Source organism: Balaenoptera physalus (assembly GCF_965194825.1).
Source record: "Balaenoptera physalus genome assembly, chromosome: 3".
NCBI lineage: Eukaryota > Metazoa > Chordata > Mammalia > Artiodactyla > Balaenopteridae > Balaenoptera > Balaenoptera physalus.
The window spans coordinates 87,567,103-87,576,592 of NC_138890.1; positions in this window are offsets into that span (position 1 = coordinate 87,567,103).

A 9,490-nucleotide genomic window follows, 5' to 3' on the forward strand; every position below is an offset into this window, starting at 1 on the left:
ACTCTTAATTCAACAGGAAAAAAAGGGAACAGTTTCAGGAAGAGATAATCAGAAACATTTGACATGTTATCAAGGTATGAAGTAACATTTCTCTCCTAAAGTATAAGTCAGTGAAAAGAATAAAAGAAGGTAATGAAATATGTAATCTCCATTAGAAAGGTTTCTACCATAAGCACTTAAACATGAAAAAAGTTTTGATGTTCAAAAATTCAATTATCTTAAGCTGAATAAATTAAACATCATTGTGACTTGTCATGGTTTTTTAAATGGACAAAGGACAAAATGAAGCACACTATGGACCCTTCATTATAAGATGACAAATTTGGCTAAAAATCAGTTCAGGCACCTTTACACATTTACTCACTTTCCTCCCTATGTTACCACCTATTCCCCTTCCCCCTAACCCCAACACACACTCAGCTCTTTTCTGTTTTCCTAACTTTGTCCCATTTATTCCCTTCTTTCACCTTCCTCCAAGGCTCTGTACCTTGCAAACTCACTTTTCTTCTTCTGAATTTCACCTCTTTTTTACAAATAATAATAACAATCATTTACTGAACACTTACTAGTTACTCAGATTTTTGCATTCAATGGCCCATTTGATGTTTGTAACAACAGCAAGAGGTGGACACTTTATTGTGTACATTTCACAGATGAGAAAATGAAGGCTTAGAAGGATGAAATAGTTCACTTAAAATAATACAGCTGCTAAGTAGCAGAACCAAGATTTGAACCCAACTCCTTCGAATTCCAAAGCTCCTGGTTTTCACCACTCTGCTTTAAAGGCAAATTTCTTGCCATATTATGGCAGTGAATTAAATCAAACCAAGGCAAAACTACTGAGCATATAAGTGCAAGACACCATTCTAGACAAGAAGGGCAAAGGTAGCAGATGCAGGAGAAATTCCCTTTGTGCTTGTCAGGATTCTGTCGGGAGACAGAAACCACATGGGTTACTTTATCAGAGGGAATATCATATAAACAGTGTATAGAATAGTTAACTAGCTCTTGAAGAACCGAAAAATCATAATAAAATAAATGTCTGAGTATCACAAATGTAGTAGGACACATATTCTGCCCCTAGAACTGAAGGATCAGAGGAAAAAGTTCAGAATTTTTAAAACTTAGAATTTTGAAGATGGGGCCCACAGATTTGCCACTCAGACCTCTGAGGAGGGGTCAGCCAGCAGGTGCTAGTGTCTCAACTCAGAGAAAGCCTGTGTGAGGCTGGTGACCAGACTTCTGCAGAGGGAAGCTTGGCTGACGGGAGCTGGATCTCTGCGAGGACACAATGTCACTGGTTCTGGGAAAGTGCAAATGTAAATCAAGTGCTCCTGCTAGAATGACCCACCACAGCTGAGATGCAGAAGTGTTCCTGGGGTGACACTGACAAGAACATGAAGGAAGCAGTAAGGTAAGTGTGCCTTCTTCCTTTTCCAGCCTTCCATCTCCCTCCAGTTTCCTTACTGGCAGAGCCTAACAGAGAGGTGGTAGGGCAAAGCAGATCCTTGACTGTAGAGTCTCAGCACAGAGTAGAACATGAAAGGGTACATTTGAAGCTGAGACAGAGACTTACTAATTAGTACACCCTTGCGGCTTACACTCTAGCAGAATGACTTAAGCAAACTATTATGTAAGGTATCACATAATTGCTAGGACACATAAAAGATGAGAGGGTATGAATCTTATCCCATAACCTAGGGTGTAGGAGATATTAAACGTATTCTTCACGAGTACATTTAAATCCAATTCTGAGTTCCATTGCAGTCCTTATTGCAGCTCTCCCTTCCCCTAGGGTTTTGCAGACGTCATCTGCCCTGCCGCAGCACACACAAGGTTTGCACTGGTTTCTCCTGAGAGGCCCATTTTCTCCTTCTTCCCTCTGAGGCATAACCATCATTCCTTCGAAGAAATTATGCTGCTACAAAAGGGACAGAAATAACCTTTAGGTGGCTTCTGCTTTGGGCTCTACAAAAACATCCTGAAGTGGGAAAAGACTAAGAGGCTGCCTACCTGCTTGGAAAAAACTTCAGAAAATCAAACAAAAATTATTAGTTTTAGCACACGGTCCTGTCACACAAATACAGTGCCTATGGGTATAGAACAATTTAATAATATTCAAAGAGATGGAAGTGGAAAACGGCAAATGTGCCTGTTCTAAAGCACGTCCCACTTCGTACCTACTGTGAGCTGTCCTGAGTATATCAGTTCCTGAGAAATAGGCACTGAACCTAGAATATTCCTCCTGCTGTGCCAGGAAAAAAGAGCATATGAGAAAACTTCCTTCATTATCTAAGTTCCATTGATATGATTTACCTGTCCAATTGTAAATATTACTGAAAAAAGAGTAACAGTTCATAAAAAGGAATGAAATTGAGTTATTTGTAGTGAGGTGGATGGACCTAGAGACTGTCATACAGAGTGAAGTAAGTCAGAAAGAGAAAAACAAATACCGTATGCCAACACATATATATGGAATCTGAAAAACAACAAAAAAAATGGTCATGAAGAACCTAGGGGCAAGACGGGAATGAAGACGCAGAACTACTAGAATTGAATGGACTTGAGGACACGGGGAGGGGGAAGGGTAAGCTGGGACAAAGTGAAAGAGAGAGTGGCATGGACATATATACACTACCAAATGTAAAATAGATAGCTAGTGGGAAGCAGCCGCATAGCACAGGGAGATCAGCTCGGTGCTTTGTGACCACCTAGAGGGGTGGGACAGGGAGGGTGGGAGGGAGTGAGACGCATGAGGGAGGAGATTTGGGGATATGTGTATATGTATAACTGATTCACTTTGTTATAAAGCAGAAACTAACACACCATTGTAAAGCAATTATACTCCAATAAAGATGTTAAAAAGGAAAAAGTAACAGTTATTTTTTGTTGTAATCATCAATACGATTTTCAGGATGTATAAATCACTAGTTTCACTAGGGTGAACGTTTCCAAATGACAGTATTATTGGTGTCCATGAAAATATTGCCAATTCCCTGCTGTTTTCCTCAAAGCAGAACAGAGGCAGCCTGAAACTCAACTTAATTTCCAGTGCTAATTTCAAGGTCCTTGGAGACAATGAACATGTTATTTGATTTCTATATTAAACGTTATTTGCCAACACGATTTGTGCTCTGAGATGCCGGGTGCATTCTAGAGTACACCAGTGTTACAGTGTTACCCCAGGAGCCTCTCTTTAGGAAGCCTTGTGAAAGCAGGCTTATGAGCTGCAAAACAGTTCCAGGGACACCTATTAAGGGCAGGTGCGAGGACTTGTAGCGGTGCTGTGAACACTGAGAAATCACTTTCCAAGGAACTTCCCGTGGCTTCGAATGTCTGACGGTGCCATCTCAAGTGCTGAATGAGATGTTAAACTGTCTGTGCTTTGGGTTTGGTCTCTGCCAGAGATGACTTACGTTGCAGCCCATAGAAAACAGGGCATAATAATAATGAAATGGCTCTACCACAGTGCTAGGAAATGGGACCATACAGCACTATCAGAAATAAAACCGCAGTCCATATGCCTCAGGACTTTTTTAGCACATAGCAAACAAGGGTGAGATTATAGTCCAAAGAGGTGGTATTTTCTACCTAGTTTTCAAATTTTGAAACATCTCCTCCCAGAATCATGACAAACCCCCAGATAAAAAGGAGGGTACGTGACACATCTCTGCTTATTGCGTTGCTCACTAGATTCTCAAACCCGCTTCATCTATTACACGTATTACTTCAAGATACTTCACAACAATGGGTTCTTATAAAACAGTATACCCATGAAAATGATTTTCTTCAGTTTATCCTGACATAATAGAGAAGTTAACCATTCAAAACACCAGCCTATTTCTATGGTGTATTTGTGCAATCCAGAAGAAAACGAATGATGCTGCAAGACTTCTCAAACAATTATGCACAAAGATTTTATTTAGTCTTCTTGATAACAAGCAAATGCATGATGATAGCAACCCCTGAATCTTCTCTTCATTCGTTATTTTTCTAATAGAAGAACAGTGCTCCTTGTAATAAGGTTTCTCCTTCCTACCATCCCTCAGTGGCACCCAGGAAAAAGAGTAAATTAAAGTTTGTGCCCATGAATCACTAAGATTTTTCCAACCTCACTGAGGCAGAGAGATTTATGTGATGAAAGCAATAGCTTTTTGTAACCTGTCTTACCCTGTGCACTGTCTGCTCAATAAGATATGTCTTTCTTTCACCCTCCATGTTAGGTAGCCTCTAAAGGTCACAAAAGCTAAATCCAAATATAATGACATCCAGTAACATTTCTATTGCCAAGAGACTACTAGCTGACTTGAATGCAATGCATTCATTAATGCAGAGTAGCATTTCTCTTAGCATTTATGATACTCCTGTGCATAGACTCAAATCAGTTTATGTTTGCTCTAAAGAATAAGCTATTCTGAACTGAAAGAGAAATGAAGGTGTTAATAATCATCATCATCATCACAAGGCTGGGCTGGATTTTGCTGCTGTTTTAGTTTGGGCAAGAAATTTCAGAAGAAATTACTCAATAGATGACTTTGTTTTAATCCTAAGAGCTAAACCCTATGTGTAGATAAAAAATATTTATTCCCATGGAAGTGGATATTACCTTACATAAAACTCTAAATTAAATTCTCAACAGAGCCATTAGTCTAGGTGCTCATTAACCTGTAGGAGCTCAGAAATCCCAAGAATTGAAAGTCTGTTTCAGTCATCCCACTGGCATTAGGAATAACTTAAGAACGGTGTTGGAATCCTCTCCCAAAACATTAAGAAAAAAAGAGAGAAGTTGTCTTCCTTGATGTTGCTACTTTCCCGCCATTCTGAACCCAGTAATTTCTCTTGTTCTCTGTGCAATCCAACCTCTTTAGAGAGACTGGCCCTGGTAGCTGAGTTCTCACAAAGACTAAAATTAACTGTAATCACCTTTGTATAGTATATTATTTGAAATCCCATAATGGCACAATGTAAATGGAAAACCTTCTTCTCTCCTTTCTTTATAAGGCCACAGACCAAATAAAAACTAAAAACAACCCATTTCCTTTTCCAATGGGAATTCTTTAATAGTAAAATGAAAAGATTCCAGCCTTCCTTTGCTGCAGCAGCTCCCACGCCTACCTAATTAATGACACTGTAAAGCTCTGGTAGTTGCACTCTGCAGATAACACATTAAAGTGTAGCTCCGGGTGAGAAATAACTTGACATCAAAGCCTCTCAAGAAAAACACATTCATTAGACATGAACACAACAAGAGAGGAAAGCTCAAGTTTGCCCTCGAAAGTAACATAAAGTGTCAAGCTTCTGAGGTCACACTGAATCCTAGAAAGCCAAGGAAAACCTTCTATATTTGATAATGCTGCTTTGGTGTGAAGAGGCTGAGTATTTATGGAATTATGTCACATTTAACCTGAATCACAGGGTATGGTCTCTACTGAATACTCATGCTTAAGTTCCAACCCATCAAGTCCCCTCAGGAGAAATGAAAATAGTGATATCTGCTAATGATGCAACTTTTAGTCCTGCCCGGAAGGAAATAGATAATGCAACAAACATTTCTCTGAGAAGAAAAAGAAGCCATTTAAATAATTTTGAGCTTCTCAGGGATCTGTGAAATAAGACACAGTGAGATGAATGAATTTGCTATTTCCTCAACTTGGTATAAAGGAGGAAGGGGGACTCAGAGCCAAGGATCCTAGCTGTCATTTCCATTTATACGTCTGGCTCATTAAAACATCCAACTCATTTTCCTTGTCTTGGTTTCCATTGATTAAATTCTAAAATGTGTGTTTTTGTGGTAGTTCCCAAGTCACTCAGTCCTTCCAAGAGGCCCATGTAGCCCTATTCTGACCATCATTCAGCCCCTAAATAGGAAGTAGAAAACCAAAATATAAAACAGGTGTTTTAGCTTAAGTGAGACCTACTGGGGTTGGCCAAATAGTTCATTTGGGTTTTTCGGTAACAGCTTATGAAAAAACCCAGATGAACTTTTTGGCCAACCCAATATGTTTCTCAGGTCTCCCTTCCTTGTATGGTTCACGTTAGTGTTGCCACAGAAGAATTTGCACGCGATGTGGAGGTGGGGTGTAGTAGCAGCCATTAAGCTCAAGCGGAGTCTCTAAAACTCAGGCCTTCTGCTGCTGATTTGATGGTTCACCTCACTGCGTCAGACAGCAGCAACTTGGGACTGTAGCCCTTCAACTGCTACATAATCTTTCGTTTTTTTTTCAGGTACCTGTGCAACTCTGCAGCAAAGGGCCCCAGATCTTTCTGCAGATCTTCCCCATCATCGAGGTTAGATATAGGGAGAAACTCATGCGAGTTCCAGTTTGTCCTTATGGATTCCATTCGTCCTGCAGATTGCAGTCTGTCCCTGCTTTACATCTAGCTTTTCCTTCCTACTGCTTGTCCTGGGGACCAACAGTGATTATACCCCCTCCCAGTTGCAGAAGGAAGAACCTTCCTTAGTGCTATGGTTTCAATGTTTATGTCCCCCAACCCCACATCGATATGTTGAAATCCTAATGGCCAAAGTTGTTGGTATTAGGAGGCCAGGTCTTTGGGAAGTGATGAGGTCATGAGGGCTCCCATTAGGTCATTTAGTGCCACTGTAAGAGAAGCCCAGAGAGAACCCTTGCCATGTGAGGGCACAGCGAAAAGGCACTGGCTATGAACCAGGAAGAGGGCCCTCAGCAGAATAAGATCATGCTGGCGCCTTGATCTCGGACTTCCCAGCCTCCAGAACTATGAGAAATAAATATCTGTTTTTGTAAGCACCCATTCTGTGGGATTTTGTTATACCAGTGTGAACAAACTAAGACTCTTTGACTTCTTTCCCTTCGTGTCCCCTAGTGACTTCTCTGATCCTTTAACCATCCCTGCCAGACTTACTTCCCCAACTTTTCTCACAGTATTGTAATGTCTAACTCTATAATAAATCACTTATTTTAGGTCTTTCATTCCCTGATCAAACCCATCTCACAACTGTGTGAGTCAGGAACTTGGGCAGAGCTCAGCTAGATGATAATTATGTCCTCAAATGCTGACTGGGTCACTGGGTGGTATTCAGCTGATAGTTGGACTAGTCTTCAGGGTCCAAAACAGCTTCAGTCACATGAATGGCACCTTGGCAGGGGCATCTGGAAAGCTGAACTACACTCACCCCCTTTACATCACCATGTAGTCTCTTCCACGGGATATATGAACTTCTTACAAGGATGCTCAGGGCCTCAAGGGAGCAGGAAGCTGCCAGTCATCTTAAAGCCTAAACTGGAGCTGGCATAGCATCATATCCACTGTACCTCATTGGTCAAAGCAGTCACAAACCAGATGGTTGAAGGGGAAAAGAAAGAGACCCAATCTCTTGACGGGAGGGATGCCAAAGAATTTTCAGTCATCTTAAATCCACCACAAGACCAAACTGGCCTTGTTTAAGCATTACATCTAGTTTGATTAGAATTAGGCCCTTCCCTCATATTTCTTCCTCACCCCTTTTTCTTCCTTTTCCCACATTTATTTACTTACCTACTCATTTATAGTTATTTCATGTGGTATTTTGAGATTGCCAAATCCTTTCAGGTGGCCATCTTCTACTTCCCAAACAAGATGATAAGTTTGGGAACAGGATTTGTTTCTCTCCTATACCTATCTCCCATCCCCAAGTGTCCCCAAATCTGTGGCCTCTGGGAAGTTCAGAGATAGGAAACCTAGTCTATGGGAGGCCTGGCGGTCAAACATGGTAGAGTCTCAGTGGCCGAGGAACTGGAAGCAAAGTGTAGTGTTAGACATGAAGTGACTGTCCTACCATGATAATCGACTGACACCGAGACAGTCAATGGCACCCTCTCACACATCAACCTACACCTCCTTTTATGTAGCTAAGAGTGTGGAAAAAGACTTCTCTCACTCTCGTTAAAAGCTTTGTATAATTTTTACATTAATATTTACCATGAGTCTGAGTTTAAAGGCAATGAGAAAAGAAGCTTTTTAAAAAAATCTTTTGATTCTGATATCATTTTAAACTTACATAGAATTTGCAAAAATAGTACAGAGCTCCTGTGTACCCTTTAGCCAGCTTCCTCAAATAACATTTTACATAACTATAATAAAATGATCAAAATCAGGAAGCTGTCTTTGGTGCAAATCTATTAACTAAACTACAGATCTTATTCAGATTTCACTTGTTTTTACATGTTCTTTTATGGAATAAAATAAAGGTTAGATTTATGAAATGTCATCACACGTATAGATTCATGTAACTACGACCATAATCAGGATACAGGACTGTTTCATTTACCCAAAGAAACTTCCCCATGATACCCTTTTATGGTCACATTCTCCTTCACCCCTGTGGAAGACAAGCCGCTCTACAGTGGAGCAGTGGGAAAAGGATAACAGCCAAACAAAGTTCCATTCAGAAAAGGGAAGCATGAGAAACACCACAGACATTAATCCATGAAGTAACTCTACAGGGTGAGTTTTCTGAGGTCCCTCCACCTAACAGTGAAACAACTTCTTTAATTAGACCCTAATTCTGCTTTTGGAAAATGTCACAGGTTGACTTCTGCAGGAAGCAGACTCTAATAGAGATTGCACCAGGAGGTTTACTAGAACGTGCTCTTGGGAACAACACCTGTGGAGTAAAGCTAAGGAATAGGACTGAGAAGATGAAGAAGTAGACCTCCATCTACAGTCTTATTGAAAGCTTCAGCCTCCCAGTGGGGGATCCAATAGATGGGATGTCTCTTCAGCACTGAGATGGGTTGAGAGAACTGGGCCTTTTATTCCCACATAGAACTGTTACTAGACCTCAGAAGGTGTCATGACCTTGGGTAAGGCAACTGAGGGCTGTCATCCAATAGCACTCCCAACATCAGGGGTAACGAGTTTTATAATTTGGAATGGAGGGCAAATGGATCATCCCTACAATCCCCATATGAGAGAAACTGTCTTTTAGACCTGGGGTTGCTGGACCATGAGGGCCCTGAAAATCTTATAAAGAGCACAGTGCAATCTTCTGGGCTTTGAGCAGGATGGGGTAACTATTTCAGACTCATGGAAAGGAAAAGAGGATTATGTCCACATAGAAAAAGATTTAATAAAGTAAAGATGTCACTTTTCTTACCGTTCTACTAAAGATTAAATGAAAGTCCTAACAGTTGTCAGTGAGGTACTTCATGAAATTTGACAAGCTTCTTATAAATGGATATAGAATAAAAATGGCCCCAAATAACCAAGACAATCCTGAATAAGAACAAGATAAAACAGCTCTCCTTTCTAAATATGATGATTTTAAAAAAATTATTAGGATTATAACATAGCATTAGTGCAGAGGCAGATAAAGACTAATGAACCAGAATATATAGCCCTGAATCAGACCCATGCATATACTGAAACATAATATATGATGGATCAGGGTGGAAAGAATAAACCCTTTGATAAATGGAACTGGGGAAAGAATTAGTCATCTAAAATTAGATTAGACTTAAAAGAGAAA